This window comes from Halichoerus grypus, chromosome 2 (assembly GCF_964656455.1).
Source record: "Halichoerus grypus chromosome 2, mHalGry1.hap1.1, whole genome shotgun sequence".
In the NCBI taxonomy this organism is placed as follows: domain Eukaryota; kingdom Metazoa; phylum Chordata; class Mammalia; order Carnivora; family Phocidae; genus Halichoerus; species Halichoerus grypus.
The window spans coordinates 68,796,180-68,814,260 of record NC_135713.1 but is presented as its reverse complement, the minus strand read 5'-3'; the positions used below and the strand labels follow the sequence as shown (position 1 = coordinate 68,814,260).

Below are 18,081 nucleotides of genomic sequence, written 5' to 3'. Positions count from 1 at the left end.
TCATTTTTCCACTGCTGAATGGATAAACATATCCACCACAATGGATAAATCTCAACCACATTACACCAAGTGAAAAAAGTCAGATTCAAAATGCTACATTCTGTACGATTATACTTATATGACCTTCTCCAAAAGGCAAAACTGTAAGGACAGAAAATAGAGCCATGGTTGCTAGAATGGAACTTTTGGGAAAGTTAGAAGTATTCTATAACTTGATTGTGGTGGTGGTTACAAGACTAAATGCATTTGTCAGAAATCACAGAACTATACACTGAAAAAGATGAAATTTACACTGCATAAATTATATCTCCATAAACCTGACTTTAAAAGAAGGAATTTAGGACATAAATTTATAAGACGTCTAACCTAGACTCTTCAAAAATTCAAGGTTATGAAAACAAGAAGTAGGATATCTGAACTAGATTTAAATAAACTGAAGAAACAAAAATACCAGATGAAATGTATGAGACTAGAATGGATTCTGGTTTAAAATAATCTAACAAAACCACTAAGAAAATTATCTTTGTACAATGGGAATTTGAATATGGACTGGGTATTAGATGATATTATATAATTATTGTTAATTTTCTTAAGCATCAAAAGAATATTATATAGAAGAATGTCTTTTTTTGTTAGGAGTCTCATACTGAAATATTTAAGGTGAGGGGTGCCAGGTGGCTCAGTTTTTAAGCATCTGCCTTCAGCTCTGGTCATGATCCCAGGGTCCTGGGATCAAGCCCCGCATCAGGCTCCCTGCTCCGCGGGAAGCCTGATTCTCCCTCTCCCACTCCCCCTGCTTGTGTTCCCTCTCTCGGTGTCTCTCTCTCTATCAAATAAATAAATAAAATCTTTAAGAAAAAAAAAGAAATATTTAAGGTGAAATATGATATTTATAATTTACTTTCAAATGGTACTACAAAAAAGCTGATTTTTATTTATTTATTTATTTATTTTTAGAGGTGGGGAGCAGAGAGGGGCAGAGGAAGAGAGAGAATCTTAAGCAGGCTCCGTGCTTAGTGCAGAACCCGGGACTCTATCTCACAACCCTGTGATCATGACCTGGGCCAAAATCAAGAGTCGGATGCTTAACAGACTGAGCCACCCAGGTGCCCCCAAATGCTGATCATCTTTAAAACGAGGTGAGGAATCTGTTGACATGAGTTGCACTCATCAGAAAAATGTCTTTTAAGTGTAGTGATAACCGTCTGACCAAGATATTACCATTATTATGTACCAAATGCCCTTAGGGGTTATGATTAAAAGGAAAATTCTAGGAAAATATATATTGCATGATTCTAGGTTTTAAAAATATATATGTGATTAGTATGTATAGATCAATCTTTTAAAGTTCCCAAATAATTTGGTGTTGATACACATGATAATGAAGTAGTAGTACCTACTGGTAAATGAGGTGAAGGAGCAGAAATTGGAACACCCAAATAGAAATTGTATTTAGTACTCTATACTTAATACTTTAAATACTTATTACACTTTAAAATGCTGAAAGGCTTTTGGATGATTTCTACTTTTCTTGTGGTAGAAGACTCAAGGTGGAAAGAAAGTAGAAAAGGAGGTCATCTAAAACCTTATTTTTAATCCTTAATTTCATATCTATACAATGAGATTAAAATTCTTTCCAAAAGACTTTTTGACTATTTCTAAAACCAAATCCTCCTTAAGCAAATGAATATCTACTCTGAGGTATTTGTAATAGAACACGTCTACATTTCAAAGCAATCTTATAGAAGAATTTCAAGAAACATTTTCAGCAATAACAGCATCATTGGAAAAAGATATGCAATCCATGAATAATATAGGCAGTTTCCAATACAACAGAGTAGTTGAAAATTCATTTGTAAATTATTACTAGTCTTGTAATGATACAAAATTATGAAAGCAGGACCTTTTCCTCTTTTGTTTGAGAAAGCTGTAGAAATGTTACTAATGTTTTTATATAATCAACAAAAGCTGCTTAGAATCCGTAACACCATTTCCCCCACAAAACATTGTTAAACATGTTGGTAAGACATGAAAGCCAGATTGGAAAAGTTTATTTAACCAAAATATGACGGAGCTATAGTATTAACAGTAAGCTTCAGTAAATATCTGTAGTATGCGAGAGTGAGTGAATGGATAAATCAATAGAAAGGACCAGGAGGTTCACTAGATTGTGAACTCTGGGAGAAAGGAACTGGTCTTCCTTACTCATGTTTGTATCCCCAACATTCTGCCACATACTTGGTCATCAATAAGTGTTGAATGAATAGAATAATCCAAAAGCTATCCTCACTTTACCTGGGTATGGAACTGGACTTTAACAGTAAGTTATGTTTGTTTTAACCTGTTGCTAAAGGATACTTTTTTTTTTTTTTTTTTTTTAAGATAGAACCATGAGGGGCACCTGGGTGGCTCAGATGGTTAAGCATATGCCTTTGGCTCAGGTCATGATCTCCAGGTCCTGAGACGGAGCCTCATATCAGGCTCCCAGCTCAGCGGGGAGTCTGCTTCTCCCTCTCCCTCTGCCTCTCTCCCTGCTGGTGCTCTCTCTCTGTCTCTCTCTCTCAAATGAATAAATGAAATCTTCCAAAAATAAAACAAAATAAAATAAATAAAAATAAAGATAGAATCATGAACCTTGTACAAAAATAAAATAAACTTGTTAAAGAATGTTTCAACTCAATTACTAAGGGAACTAGAAAAGTGTAAAAGCCAGTTCAAGGAGATTGGGAAGACAAGACACAAATATAGGCAATGAGGAGTGCTAAAATGAATTTGTTAATAAATGAAAAAAATGGTCAAAATTCACAGGGAAATAATCAATTACATCTTCACCAGCAAAAATCATTTGTGTTGGGGTGCCTGGCTGGCTCAGTCAGTAGAAACTGTGACTCTTAACTTGGGGTTCTGGGTTTGAGCCCCATGTTGGGTGTAGAGATTACTTAAAAAATAAAGTCTTAAAAAAGTCATTTGCATTACCAGTAGTTTACTACAACTAACAGAGTGATAAAGACTCAGACGCAATGAAAGATACAAATAATGAGGAAGAGTGGGCTAGGCAACACTGGGTCTTTCATAGGACACCCAGTGATATTTTTTCCTTTGTCATTTCAAAGTCTTTCACAATTTTTCTGGACAGTCTCTTCTTGTGAGAATAATAATTTCAAAGATTATTCTTAATCACACAAAAAGACCGGTTTTATTAGGTTTGGCTTCATTGTTTACATAGTTGAAGCAAGGGCAGAAGGAGTTAGCTGTTACAAAAGAGACGACAGCCCCCAAATGGAGTGCTAAACCAACGTCACCAATCTGAGACTTAACCTAACCTAATTGCAGTTTCAACCTCTCCCAGGAATGTTATCTTAAACCAGCATATTTGGAATTTCCTGGTCAGCCTCAATGAGGTAATCCACCAGATAGACCCCTTCTGTGTCCCCCAAGGAAAGATGAGGCAATCCACTATTTCCTTGTCCCTGCCTCTTTCTGCCTATAAAAGTCTCCTGTTTTGTTCAGCTTTTCAGAGCTTCTTTTTATTTGCTAGATGGGATGCTGCCTGATTCGTGAATTATTGAATAAAGCCAATTTGATCTCAGTTGAATTTTTTTTTTTTTTTTTAAACACAGCAAGCTGCAACCTGTGGGCTGATTCCAGCCCAAACCCTGGTTTTGTACTTCCTGGAGCTAAAAGTACTTTTTACATTTTTAAATCAAAAGATAAATAATTTTTTGTGACACATGAAAATTCTGTGAAAATCAAATTTTGGTCTCCATAATTAAAGGCTTATAGGAATACAGCTATGCTTATTCATTTACATATTGTTTGTGGCTGCTTTCCAACGATAATGTCAGAGCTGAGAAGTTGTCACAAGCTCACAAAACAAGGCCAGAACTAGGGTGAGGCAATTGAGGTACTTGCCTTGGGCACAAGGTTTGAGGGGGCACCAGGAACTAAGTAATGAATAGAGGTGCCTGGCTGGCTTAGTAGGAAAAGCATGCAACTCTTGATCTTGGGGTTGTGAGTTTGAGCACGTGTTGCGTGTAGAGATTACTAAAAAAATAAATAAATAAACTTGAGAAAAAAACCTGAAGGGGGCACCTGGGTGGCTCAGTTGGTTAAGCGACTGCCTTCGGCTCAGGTCATGATCCTGGAGTCCCGGGATCAAGTCCCGCATCGGGCTCCCTGCTCAGCGGGGCGTCTGCTTCTCCCTCTGACCCTCCCCCAGCTCGTGCTCTCTCTCTCTATCTCATTCTCTCTCTCAAATAAATAAACAAAAAATCTTTAAAAAAAAAAAAGAAAAAGAAAAAAAAACCTGAGGAATGAATAATGAATGAATTTTACTTTGATGCAATATTTTTAAAAATCAAAAGGAATGCAAAAACAAAACAAAACAAAACAAAACATACAAAACAAAAACAAAAAAACCAAACCAAAATGTCCAAGTTTTAAACAAAGACAGAATGACTATTACTCATTTTTCCGTTTGCCTCAGGGTCCAGTATAGCTTGGCAAAGCAGTGCTACACCTCACTCACCTCACCTCACCCTGTTCCTGGCTCTGTTGAAAGCTTAAATTATTTACTACTGGCTTTTGGAGAAAAGTTTATGAATAACAGTATTAACCAATCATAGAAGCTGCCTTGAGGTTGCTATTTCAACTTAAGCACTAAGCTTCAAGGCCACAAAATAAATCTCTGATTGGGAGATTTAATAAGGAGTCTTGGACTGGAATCATAAAAGCTTCTACTATTGGCTATCCTAAGGCTAAGAAATCAAGTCCCAAAACCTCTCTCCCAAAACCGGACTTCTTCTGCAGTACCTATAAATTCAGTGGTTGCCTCATTTTTGAGGTCCTCAAAATGGGCCAAGTTTTCTGGCTTGCCAGTAAGTGAACTTCCTCTTACCATTTGTCAACCTTTGTTTTCCATTAAAATGACCTGTCATCGCTAATTTAAAAAGCACCACTCTCAAATCATACACTCCAGGTGATTTCTCTAATTATATCCTGGTTTAAAGGTAGATAGATTCTTATTGAATATATGCAACTACATGGTTATGAAAAGCAATGAGACTTAGTAAAGTTTTTGAATTTGGGTGTGTCAGTGAGAATTAAATATGTGAAAATGTTTTATTTCAGCTTATAAAAGCAGTATACTAAATTGTTGTAGGTTACAGGGGCTCCTAGCTGGATCAGTCGGTAGAGCATGAGACTCTTGATCTCAGGGTTGTGAGTTCAAGCCCCATGTTGGGCATGGAGTCAATTAAAAAAAAAAAAAAGAAAATACAATAAAAACAATAAATAGATAAATTGTTCTGGGTTACAGATTGCTTAAGAAGAAAGAAAAAGGACATCTTCATACAAAACAGAATAATAACACAAAAAACAGTATTCCAAACAACCACACTAAAATTTCCCTCATCACTCCACTCATTCCCCTGTAATTAACTTTTGCTTTGCTGGATCTTGGTTAGTAGTCTGTGCTCGTGAAGACACCAGCCTCTGAACGAAAAAGAGTTGGAAAATTCTAACTCAGTTCATTTGTAAGATCTGAAAGTTATCTAAGTGCTATCAATTCAGAAGCCTGAGCAAGAGTCTCTTTTTTGAATTGCCGATAATTGAAAGTACCTATTATAGTCCTTTTCCACTAGTCTCTAACACTGTCCTTATTTGTTGAAGACAAACTCTGGCTGTAATTTTTAACAGTCCTTAGGCAAGCTTCAGAGTAAACAAAATAAAACAAAACAAACCTATCTGTAGATGACAAAGACTCAATGGCTATGGTTCATTTATTACTGCAGCCAATAATATCAGAATGGAAGAAAGTAAAATTCTCTATTGAGGTGCACTGCATAACTATTTCATGAGTTGTATTCTGACTTCCCCTGGAAGCAAAAATGTTATAGACAGCAAACATCTAAGGATGTCCCATAAAGCATGCAAGTTCTGAAAATGTATCACAATAACGTTTCTCTCTACAAATCTATGTAGAGAAGAGGAACATCTCTTCTGATCTGACAACTCTTGCCATCCACTTCTCACAATAGAAACATCTGAAACAAGCTGAATCATTTCTAGCATCTCTCTTTCTATAAGGTGAGAAAGCAAATCTTTGTGACTTTTTTCCTGGGGTCTTTTGAAAATCTCAAAGATGCTTATAGGTATAAAAGATATCTTGAAATATTTACTTATTTATTTGTGAACTTAGGGTTCTGGTTTGAGGAAGGCAATTTCAAAAGAGTTGTCAGAGGATATGTAGACAATTAGGATCATGGGTTACTGAGAAACAATACTTAAATATTCTTATTTAATCAAAGTGACAATAAGAGATTTTTAAAGTAAACCTAGAAAGTTAATAAGATTGCAAAGAACCTTAGCACTTTCAAAAGTGGGGAGACTTTGTTCTTTTTTTTTCTTAAATAATCAAGAACATAATAAAATCAACATAAAGCACAAATAAAATTATTCTGGTAAGCCACAGAATTTTTGCTATGTAGACAGATAATACAAAAAGTAAAGAGTGAGCTTTCATCTTGTAAGTGCTAGCTATTAATCAATGAGCCAAGGAAATAAGCTATTAAAACTGAGTATTCTTTGCTAAAATTTAACATATGTTATAGCCTCTTACAGACTGAAGTATTATAAAACCAAAGAAAATAAAATTCCCTTTATAAGTCTTCTCCATTATATTATTTTATATTCTGAGATAGACTGACCCTTTTCTTAAGGATTGTTTTAGTTCATTCGGGCTGCTATAACAAAGTACCATGGCCTGGGCAGCTAAAACAACAAACATTTATTTCTCATGATTCTGCAGGCTAAGAAGTCAAAGATAAAGTCACTGCAGATTTAGTGTCTAGTAAGAGCCCTCCTCTTGGTTCACAGGCAGCTAACTTTTGTGTCATCCCATGGCTGGAAGGGAGTAAGGGAGCTCTCTGGGGTCTATTTCATAAAAGCACTAAACCTATTCATGAAAGCTCCACCTTTATGACCTAATCACCTCCAAAAAGCCTCACCTCCTAATACCATCACATTGGGGATTAGATTTCAATATATGAATTTTGGAGGGATACAAACATTCAATCTATGGAGAGGACAGAGTGTGGTCTCAGGACCTGTAGGGGTCCCAAAACTCTTTCAGAAGATGCACAAAGTAAAGACTATTTTCATAATAATATTAAGATGCTATTTGCCCTTTTCATTCTCATTCTCTTGCGAGTATATAATACAGAGTGTGATGTCACAACAGATTAAATGCAGTAGCAGATATGAGAATCCATCTATTTTCTAATAAGCTAGACATTTAAGAGATTCCCAATAGTGTAAAACAATGCTATTCTTCTCAAATTTTTTGGTTTTAGAAAATCTAGATATTTGTCATTAAAATGTTATTTATTTTAACATGCAATAGGTTCATAGGTTCATATGATATTTCTCTTTTTCAAAGATTCACAAAATAAATATTTTTTACATTTTTCACATAAACAAAATCTCTTTGGAGTCCTCAATAATTTTTCAAGTGTAAACAAATATGGAGGTTTTTTTTAATTAATTTTTTTTTTTTAGAGAGGGAGAAGGGTGGGGGAGGGGCAGAGGAGAGGGACAGAGAGAATCTTAGGCGGTTCCACACCCAGCACAAGCCCGATGCAGGGCTCCATCTCACAACCCTGAGATCATGACCTGAGAGGAAATCAAGAGTTGGACGCTCAACCAACTGAGCCACCCAGACGCCCCTAAAAATTATATTTTTAAGGGAAAAAACCCTACTCTTTCTTTGAAAAACAAAAGCACATGCATAATTTTACTTCTCTGTCACTCTTGCTCCTATTATGGCCTCAACCACGCCTAGTAATTTTAACTTTGAAAAAAGAAATTGGCTTTTATTTCACAGAGAAAATGATGGTGTGGGGGGAAGTGATTAAAATTACTTTAAACTTAGAACATCTGACCAATCAGCAGCCATGGAAAGAAACATCTAAACTGAAGCAAATACACCCCAAAATACAGCTGCCATTGACCTCTCTCTGAGAGATTTTCTCATTGGGAAGAAGATTGGCCCTTACCACCAGGAAGTACAAAGTCAGCTGTCCATTAGCATCATAAAGACCAATAGAAAAAAAAATAATAAAGAACAATGAAACCTTCCATACTTTCCAGTTGAAGCCCTAAACCTATTTCTTTATTAAGTTGGTATATAAACCTTTACTTCTGTCTATTCAGCGAGTCATTCATTACTGGTGACTTTTGTGAGCATATCTAAATAAACCTTGTCTTTTCTCCTGTCTATTGTTAGTTAATTTGCAGGTCCCTGTGAAATGAACATAAATGGCTATAGCAAAAGTTTCTCTCCCAACAGGGATGGACTGTTGAACTGTTTGTCATACACAATCATCTGAGCAAACTAGCATGTGAACACATGCAACATAACTTCTACAGCAACATATATCTCTTTTACATCTTGTTAAGATGGCAAAAAGGAACACTTCATTAACATGACTGAAAGTTATAGCCTCTTTGTAGCATATGAAATAGGATGAAAAGTAGATAAATTTCAAACTTTGCTTCATAATCAATGATCCAGTATTCTGATTTATCTGGAAATTGTTCTGGTATTCAGTGATTATCTATTAATTAACTCAATTTAATAACAGTCCAATGTTTTATGTTACCTAAAGATCTTGGAAATTATCTTGAAGCTGACATACTAGAAAACAAAATTACTGTTGCAATTAAGTTTGTCGGAATAATGACTCAATTTAGTTGAACAATATTTACATTAAAAAAATTCTATACATCGTGTAGGAGTGATGTCAGCTTATTTGATTAATAAACCTGAAGCTTAGGATAAAACAAATCTGAATTAAATAAAATGTACATGAAGGAGTCCAAAATATGCCACCCGCTGTGGCATAAAAGTTACTTTGAGCAGAAGTTATTTGAGTTCCTTAATTTCCTTATCTGCCTAAAAGGAGAAACCCCTGACCCCCCTGAAACTCAAAGGAACCCAACTGTCATAAATCCCATCCCTCGGAGCAACCATATAACTCTCATCTTTGGTGACTCTTATCATCAAAGATGAGAGTTTCTATACCACCTTTAACAGACATTGTCACAAATGTATCTCCCATCTATTGCCTATTTATCTTTCTAAAAAGCCATTCATTTTCCTTTAAGTGCCCTGGTCTGTATATATATGCCAATGGAGGGAAAAGTCGGCAAAATTAGTTTTGTTGTTGCTTGGTATTCACCTGTGGGAGCCACAGCAGATGAGCTGGGGGGCTGCTTTTGAGATACATGTCTCCATGGTGCATGTTCCTTGGCTCTGCCAGGTGAAGCCATTGGGCATCTTGGAGGATGATCTCTTAAACTTTTGAAATTTAAAATTTTATACAAGGAAAATCACTGTTGTCAATCAAATGTAACACGAACACATGCCAAAGATTTTTAAAAACCCATCAATCAATGAGAGGATCAGGCCAGTGTTAAAAACCGAGTCAAAGGAGAAGTCAAAGAGCAGACAAAGATAAAGACAGACACATGGAAATGAGGTTGGTAAGAGAAGAAAATTGGGTAACATTCACAGGGCAATAATGAATAACATCCCCAGTATCAAAACTTCACTTCTGTTTCTATGGACAAGAATTACTTGGTTTTTTGGAGGGGAAAGACGTTTTCTTCTACAAGCTTAGGTGCCTGACTGGGTCTGAAAATTAAACTGACAAAACAGATTAGCAGGAGAAAAGCACGAGTTCTTCTAATATTAGGGGTTTTTAAAAAAGATTTTATTTATTTGAGAGAGAGAGATAGTGAGAGAGAGCACAAGCAGGAAGGAGAGGGAAAAGCAGGCTCCCTGCTGAACAGGGAGCTTCATGTGGGACTTGATCCCAGGACCTCGGGATCATCATTTGAGCCGAAGGCGGCCACTTAACGGACTGAGCCACCCAAACACCCCTAATATTAGTTTTATATGACATGGGAGACTTTATAAGGTAATGAAGACCTAAAGAAGTGGTTAAACCTGAATGTTTACATGCTAGGTATGATGAAGAGTGGATGGACAGTCATGGAAAAATATGATAGGACAGAGAGTATGAGGTTAGTGTAATAAATGGGAAATCGAGCAAGACCTGCTGGTTTGGATTCTTCTTCTTTTTAAAGATTTATTTATTTATTTTTAAATAGAGCAATCGTGAGTGGGGGATGGGTAGGGGGGAGAGAGAGAGAGAGAATCCCAAGCAGACTCCCCATTAAGTGTTGAGCCCTACTCAGGGCTTGATCTCACAACCCTGGGATCATGACCTGAGCCAAAATCGAGAGTCCACCCGGACGCTTAACTGACTGTGCCACCCAGGTGCCCCTGGATTCTTCTCAATGTCCCTCTGTCTTGGAGATGAAGATAATTCCTTTCTTCTGGGAATAGGAGGGCAGTTCTCACATGAGAGTCTTACAACCTGCTTCAGTGAGAAAGGCAGTGGATGGGAAGGTCAGAGATACCTTTCTGCTTCTGCCGTTTCCTCAAACACAGCTTCAAGTATTCAATCTGCTGAGTTGCTGTGTTTGGGGCTAGTGTGTTCTTAACCCCATCATATCACTATCTACTTACTACAACTAACAGAACAGTAAGATAGCTCTGAGACAACAAAAATTGTAGATAACCAGGAAGACTAGGCTAGACATCATAGCATTCCACAGAACCCCCAGGAATCTCTTACTCCTCTTTTCAGTTTTCCACAATCTTCTCTGACACATTTTCTCCACCATTCAGCATGCCTCTTCCCAGGTATCCTCAGAGGCAGCTCAGGGAGGCCGACCCTTCTGCTTCTCCATCCTTTTCCTCCCTCAACATCAGTCCTGTTCACCTTTAGCTCTATCTAATTTATCTCCATTAACTTTCAGAAGAAGCACTAGGAATGAAATAATTTGGGGCACCTGGGTGGCTCAGTCAGTTGGGCATCTGCCTTCGGCTCAGGTCATGATCCCAGGGTCCTGGGATGGAGCCCTGCATCGGGCTCCCTGCTCAGTGTGGAGTCTGCTTCTCCTTCTGCCTGCCGCTCCCCCTGCTTGTGTGCTCTCTCTCTCTCTGACAAATAAATAAATAAATCTTAAAAAAAAAAAGAAAGAATTTATAAGAATCTATCAACCCTATACACCTTATCTGCCCAAAGGTGTGGATTTGCTAACAGTAACAATAGTAATAATGCTTGCTTGTTGTCCTAAGTGAAATCTCTAGTTCAAAGCATTTTTTAATGGTTAGCAAAGTGAAGTAAAAATTCTTCAGACTGTTTACAGGGAACAAGTTTTTGATGTGGGGCAAACCCTTAGGCAGTCCAACCCTGGCTGTCCTTGACTTCAGAATTTCAGAGACAAATTCACAGCAAAGGTCATATGAGTTTCAGTGGTCAGGGGAGTAAAGGGGAGATCAGTGGTACCCCGCGGTATATTCGTGGGTTTTTTATAAGTGGCATGTTTAGAAATCTGTAATTGTCTGTTCTCTGAAGGGGACAATAATCACTAAGTAAATGACTAAGTTCTGGTCATTGAAAATCTTTTGTTTATGCAAGTCATCTTGTGGTGACAAAATGCTATGAGTAATATGTTTCCTATTTTGTGGAAAGTAGAATTGTTATGAAGTTTTTTATTTACTTAAAACAAAAGTAGATACTTCAATGTGGTGATTTAGAGTACTTTAATTTGGTAATGTCTCCTATTTTTATTAAAAAGAGTGAACATAATTAAATTTTCAATGTTACATTCTTTAATATTATTTTTATTTTCACATTTTTTCCATCTCCTGGCATTTTTAACATTTTGGAATTTATTGAAACTTACTACATATGTCTATTTTTTTTTTTTTTGAGGGGGAGAGGGGCAGAGACAGGGGGAGAGAAAGAATCTTAAGCAGGCTCCATGCCTAGCGCAGAGCCTGAAGCAGGGCTTGATCTCACAACCCTGAGATCATGACTTGAGCCAAAATCAAGAGTTGGACATTTTTTTTTTTTTAAATATTTTATTTATTTCTTTGATAGAGAGAGAATAAGAGAAAGAGAGAGAGAGAGAGCATGAGAGGGGGGAGGGTCAGAGGAAGAAGCAGACTCCCTGCTGAGCAGGGAGCCCAATGAGGGACTCAATCCTGCGACTCCAGGATCATGACCTGAGCCGAAGGCAGTCGCTTAACCAACTGAGCCACCCAGGTGCCCCAAGAGTTGGAAGTTTAACTGACTGAGCCACCCAGGCACCCCTACATATGTCTGTTTTTAAGCTATTGAAATATTTTCTCTCACTGATTATGGTGACACATATTCTTTGCTTCACTAAACTTTAGTCAGGCTCCTGAAACTTTTCCTAGGCCCATCCACGCACTTCCTCGTAAAATCTAGTTTTACCAAGAACTCAAGTTAGTTTAACTAGAACCCACAACCCTGCATATCTGATCACCCCTGATATCTGATCAGGTTCCTCATCACCCCCCTACCAACCCCATGATGTTTGATCACCCTGTCCTGTCTTCAGCAAGAATCCTGTTAGGTTGGTTTAGCCAGAATCGCCCTCACCCCTGATGTTTCCTTGGTAATTTTCCATTCACTGACCCCCACCCTACTTCCTGACTATAAGTGACCACTGGCCTGTGCTTTATAGAGTGGAACCCAAGCCCTCTCCCCAAACCAACTATAAAATCCCATTGCAGTGACCCCTACACCTAATTTGATGGTCCTGAATAAAATCTACCTTACCATCTTTAACAAGTGTCATTGATTTTGATTTTCTTTAGCAATGGTTTAGAGAAAAACTCTGTGGGAAAAATTATGTATTTGATTTTCATTAATTAAGGAAACACAAGAAAAGAAAGAAATGTTGACGGGTAGTATTTTGGGAAAGATTCTCATTATTCCCCTTTTTGTGAGAAAGCAATCAATAAAGATTAGTATTCATCTTATCATCTCTTCAATCTCTATTTTATGATCTACTATCTTCAGACAGCTAGAATTAATTTCTAGCTCTCTTTCCTTTCTCCAAACTGAATTTCTAAAACTCTTTTGAGGAAGTACCAAAGGTATATGTCAAACCATAGCATAACAAATTTTTCTCATTTGCCATCATTTGCCTCTGACAGGAATTAATGGCTCACCCTGGCTGTGTCAAAAAGTCATAAACAGGGCACCTGGGTGGCTCAGTTGGTTGAGCAACTGCCTTTGGCTCAGGTCATGATCCTGGAGTCCCTGGATCGAGTCCCGCATCGGGTTCCCTGCTTGGCGGGGAGTCTGCTTCTCCCTCTGACCCTAACTCCTCTCATGTGCCCTCTCTCATTCTCTCTCTCTCAAATAAATAAATAAAATCTAAAAAAAAAAAAAATAATTATATATATATATATATATATATATATATATATATATACACCATCACCCAAGTCTTTTAAATGTTCCTCAAATCTTGTGAGAAATCAATTGCATCTTAGAAAAACACTAAAGTGTTCCCTCTTTTTATACATCTGGTAGAAATCTTAAGGAGATACATAGCAAATTTTGCAGCTGACCATGAGCGGCACCTGTCTGGCTCAGTCAGAAGACCATGTGACTCCTGATTTCAGGGTTGTGAGTTCAAGCCCATATTGGGTGTAGAGATTACTTTAATAAACAAACAAACAAACAAACTGAAGTTGAATATGTCAAGATGCCCTCACTTGAAAAACTAATAATGGGGAGGGGACAGGAATAAACAAGTAGCTAGGAAAGAGACAGAATAAAAGGAATGCTGAGAATGAAGAGTAAAACAAATCTTTTGGAAGGGCGGGGGAAAAAAAAGGACCAATCCCGATTGGGGGAGGGGGAGAGATCTTTTGAAAAGGCTTCTTTAGAATAGGGCAGTTGAATTGGTTTTTAAAGGATGATACCGACAATGACAACAATGAACACGTATTAGTTAGATGCTCTTCGATGCTGCCTAGTGGTGGTCTGAGGCTGGAATGAAAGATAATTTGGGAAAGGTAATTTAAATCCAAGTTATGTTAAGTCTGGAATTACACTAGGGACTCAGCAATAGATATGCAAACCTTAGCAGATCTTGACTGGCAAAATCTACCAGACAGAAGTCACTGTTCTCCTCACCCTTTATGATTATTTGTCTATTCTTCTTAGCTGAGTATTTTAATCTCTCTGAGATGCCATAACACAACTACCTCCTACCCACAGCTTCCTAGTGAGTTTAGTGGCCCTTCAAAAATCCCATCTGTCACAATGAACAATCATAAAGAATACACAATATTCCAACTATATCAACCCCACACTTTTACATAAGAACAGGAAAAGAGGGGTTTTTTTTGTGATTTGTGGTGGTGGTGTCAGAATTTCCTAGGAGAGGTTTCAGTTACCTCTTAGAAAGTATTAATAGTCTTTGTAACCTAAAACTCATTCTGTCCCCATGCCTTCCAAAATTTTCCATTTGGTTCTACCTTGAGTCAGTGAGTCAGTACTTCAGTCAGTGGATACTCCCCCCACTACCCACAACACACACACACACACACACACACACACATCCTCTTTTGGATGGTAATAGTGCATTTAATTGTTCAATGTCAGCTATTCAAATCCCTCAGGTGGAGATAGGATTCATTAACATCCCAATGATGGCTATCTCTTATCTAAACCTTTCCTGCTATGCAAAGGAAAAGTCTATTTAAATCCATTAATTCTCTGAGAGAGCCTCCACCAGATCATTTATAAAGATGCTAAGTAAGACGGATAATACCACTAATTCTTAAGAAATGAAGCCTTCACATTCTCATTTATCTTCTCCATTCACTTCCTCTCTCCAGGCTGACTTTCAGTTTTCAACAAATCCCACACATTTCCCTGTCTTACTTCCATTGCAAATCGTTAGGAAACATGATAATGTCAGCCCTTGGTCCCCTTTATCCGCATTTTCTGCTTGGAAGAATTCCAGGAAAGCAAAATTTCATTTTGCAAAACACCACCAATGTACTGTTTTTTCGCTTGGTAATCCTACCATTTATAAATTCGCTTGGTAATCCTACCATTTATAAATCGCTAGCTTAGGTGCATAAGAAAGAGAGAGTTAAGGAAAATTCATTCTCCGGGAGTCCATTTTCTTATCTGTAAAAAGCTCTGCACCACAGACCTCTGAAATGGTTAATGAGCAATTCTCAGAGGCCCTACCTAACTCACAGCCTGTAGGTTCATAATCAACTCAGTTCTGCTCCAGCCCAGTTCGAAGGCGCCTTTTCCGCACACTATAGATCCTTTGTGACTGGCTTCCGAGGCTCCAAAGCTATCATGGGTTTATGTAGTTTGGCCAATAGTTATTCAGTTTTATCCTCAAATGTCTTCACAGTTCCCAGATGTTTTACTCATATTTTTTTTCTGCCGTAAATCCTTTCATTAACCAAGCAGGGTAGTACACACGTGCATGCATATATTTTTTTCAGTGGAACTTGCAGCATTTTAGATATGAATCTCTCTTTGATGTAGTAACTCACATATATACAGTTGGGGGGTCATTTATTCACTTGATCAGTGAATAGTTTTGAGCATCTACTCTGAACCAAACACTTCTAAGATACAGTGCTGAATAAAACTGTCTTAAAGTACCTGCTCCCAGGAAACTTAGATTGTAGAATAAAGAGTATGCATGTTGGGGGCAGGGAGCTATTTTAGATAAGATGGTTGAGGATAGCCTCTAAATTAACTAATATTTGAACAGAGCAAGGAATGCAATATGTAAGTAGGCTATGCTGATATCTCTAGAGGGCGAGGGAATTGGGGGGGGGCAGTAAATGCAAAGGCCCTGAGGTGGGAATCCGAGAACAGCAAGGAGCCAGTGTAACTGAATCAGAGTGATGAAGGAGAGTATAGTAGGACTTACAGAGTAGGTAAACGCAATATCAAGAATGACTTTCTTTACCATAATAATGACTTTGAACTTCATTCTGAATGATGTGGAAAACCACTAGGCAGAATTCTATTTCAATTTGGATTTTTCTGCCTTAAAAAAGGACCAATGCTGAAAATCAACTCAGTCTGTACACCATTTTTTTAAAAGGATGAATACTTTCTTTTTTTTAAAGATTTATTTATTTATTTTAGAGAGAGAGGGAGTATGTGAGAGGCAAAGGGAGAGAATCCTCAAACAGACTCCCCACTGAGCAGGGAGCTCAGCATGGGGGTGTGATCTCAGGACCCTGAGATTATGAACTGATCCAAAATCAAGAGTCAGATGCTCAACTGACTGAGCCACTCAGGTGCCCCTCTTTTTTTTTTTTTTAAGTAGGCTCCATGCCCAACATGGGGCTTGAACTCACAACCCTGAGATCAAGAGGTGCACACTCTACCAACTGAGCCAGCCAGGTGACCCAGTATGTACACCATTTTATTTCTCCCATGGAGCATACTCTTAATTGTATGATAATAATCTGATGTAGAGGTCAGCAAACATTTTCTGTAAAGGACCAGATAGTAAATATTTTAGACATTTTGTTCTGTGTGGTTTCTGTTGCAACAACTCAACTTTGCTATTAGAGTGCATAAGCAGCTGTGGACAAAAGAATATGGAACACCAATAAAACTTTATGGACACTGAAGTTTGAATTTCATTTTTATATCATAAAATACTGTTTTTCTTCTGATTTTTGTTCCAACCATTTAAAAATGTAGAAACCGTTCGTAGTTCATAGGCCATACAAAAATATGCGTTGGGCCAGATTTAGCCCACAGGGCATAATTTGCCAAACTCTGACTCAGCCATAACTTGTTACAATAATTAGGTTTTTATCTCTAGGCTACTGAAAGAAGAAATGAGAAATTATGGCAGAAAGAGAAATTAATACCATTTGAAATCTTTCAAGCAATGCATTTATATATTTAAGACAAACATATACACAAAAATGTATTGAAATCTTCTTTTTTTAAAAAAGATTTTATTTATTTATTTGACAGAGAGAGACACAGAGAGAGAGGGAACACAAGCAGGGGGAGGGGGAGAGGGAGAATCAGGTTTCCCGCAGAGCAGGGAGCCGGATGCGGTTGCAGGGCTTGAACCCAGGACCCTGGGATCATGACCCGAGCCGACGGCAGATGCTTAACCGACTGAGCCACCCAGGCACCCCTGTATTGAAATCTTCTTCTTCTTTTTTTTTTTTTTTTGAAGATTTTATTTATTTATTTGACAGAGAGAGACACAGCAAGAGAAGGAACACAAGCAGGGGGGTGGGAGAGGGAGAAGCAGGCTTCCCGCTGAGCAGGGAGCCCAATGCGGGGCTCGATCCCAGGACCCTGGGATCATGACCTGAGCTGAAGGCAGACGCTTAATGACTGAGCCACCCAGGCGCCCTGTATTGAAATCTTCTTAACTGAATATAATATTAAGTCTTTATGACCTGGTTATATATAAAATAGAAAAAAAAAAGCTTTTGAAAGTAATCTGAAAACGACATCTATGTTTTAATAGCTCAGGAGTAAAACATAAGATATATTCAGAAATAAAGCTTTAAATGTGGATTTTTCTCAGGAATCTAAAGCCAGAGTGGACTTTACTCATAGGCAATAGATGACAGCCATCATCTTTCCAGGGCAATGGACAAGTTCTAGCACTGTTAGAGAAGGCAATTAGGTTCTTACAGGATACCTGGAGGTCAGCAATGAGGAAGTCATGGCCTGCTATTAGGAAGGTCAGAGGCCTGTCCCAGAAGCACCCCATAAGAGGCCAGATCTAACCAGACAGGCTCAATGATGGTTGCCATGACAGGAAATCCCTGACCAAATTAGGAAGAAAAAGCAAGAAACTGTTTCCTGCCCCAGGTAATAAATATTCTGCCCCCTTGTTAAGAGCTGTCAATAAAAGCTAGACATCCCCTCCCCTAGGGCACACAGCTCTCTCCTTGGAGCTCACCAGCACTCATATCTCAAGAGCGTATCTTTTGCTTTAATAAACTTTCCCGCTAGTGTTACTCATCCACAGTGTTGTGTCAGTCCTTGAATTCATTCATGTGACAAGATCAAGAACCTTCGGGGACTCCTTCAGGTCTGGCTGGGTCAAGGCCCCAGGGCCCAGGTACTCCCCAGTTCACCCAGCAACAGCACC

The 18,081-nt window shown here is 38.1% G+C and overlaps 1 long non-coding RNA gene across 1 annotated transcript in view; it reads left to right on the top strand.

Annotated features, from left to right (window-relative positions):
- Window positions 1–963: 963 nt before the first annotated feature.
- LOC118555120 (uncharacterized) overlaps window positions 964–18,081 on the top strand; it is a 28,277-nt gene continuing 11,159 nt past the window's right edge. Inside the window, exon 1 of the long non-coding RNA XR_004926813.2 lies at window positions 964–1,139. This is a non-coding gene — a long non-coding RNA (uncharacterized LOC118555120). The remainder of the gene's footprint in view (window positions 1,140–18,081) is intronic.